This window comes from Taudactylus pleione, unplaced genomic scaffold (genome assembly GCF_031769625.1).
Source record: "Taudactylus pleione unplaced genomic scaffold, aTauple2 ptg000041l, whole genome shotgun sequence".
Lineage (NCBI taxonomy): Eukaryota > Metazoa > Chordata > Amphibia > Anura > Myobatrachidae > Taudactylus > Taudactylus pleione.
Window position 1 is genome coordinate 71,368,193 of NW_028284443.1, and position 946 is coordinate 71,369,138.

At 44.9% G+C, this 946-nt stretch overlaps 1 pseudogene; it reads right to left on the minus strand.

Moving 5' to 3' along the window:
• Positions 1 to 496: 496 nt before the first annotated feature.
• Positions 497 to 615, minus strand: LOC148538255 (5S ribosomal RNA; annotated as a pseudogene).
• Positions 616 to 946: the final 331 nt, after the last annotated feature.

Consider the following 946-nt stretch of genomic DNA (forward strand, 5'->3'; position numbering starts at 1 on the left):
AACCCATTTCCAAGTGAAAAACCATAGAATGATCCTTGACAGAGGAAAAAACTGTCCTCCCAGGCAGAAAAAAATGCTACGAGAAGAAGACGTGACTAAGCAAGAATACAATATAATTTGAGCCTGGAACTAGCGACTCCAGCATTACTAACACTGCCTAATCAATAACCTGCACACTTATCAGTGAGCTTTTCACGGATACTGCTGGCAGAGTGAAACAAACACATAGTGTATGTCACAGACCAGGCGAATCGCTCCAGGCAAGAAGTATAATGGCTGTGGTAGACTATAGATACCCATTCTAGAGAAGGCCTATCAGTCAAGAGAGAAAGGATAAAGTCATAATGGAGATACATAGCAGATACATGGACTAAAAATCCAGGGATTGTCTGACCAGGTCTAACCGACATAGGGAAATAAAGAACTAGTTGAATAACCTAACATAGTGACATATGTAGTTGTTTCTGTACACCAGGACAGGGCGAAACCTTGTTTAAACCTATAGTACCTGGTATACCCAGGCGGTCTCCCATCCAAGTACTAACCAGACCTGACCCTGTTTTGCTACCAAGATCAGACGAGATTGGGTGTGTTCAGGGTGGTGTGGCTGTAGGTTATAAGGGAAATTTTCTGCAGGAAGGTTCAAATTGTGTATAGAGCTAAATTGACATCAAAGGGAAAACCCCATAAGGACTAGAGATGAGCGGGTTCGGATCACAGGGATCCGAACCCACCCAAATTTTGCACTTCCGAGTTGGATACAAGCTGGCTCGGGTTTTGCCACCTGACTCGGATCTCAAAGCGAGGCAAAACTTCATCATCCCGCTGTTGGATTCTTGCGGGCTTTGGATTGTATAGAAGGTTCCGTGCTGGCCGCCATTTTAATTCCGGCTATGGAGAGTGAAGAGGAAACAAGGGAGGGGCTGTGCTCTTGTTGTCCATAGCG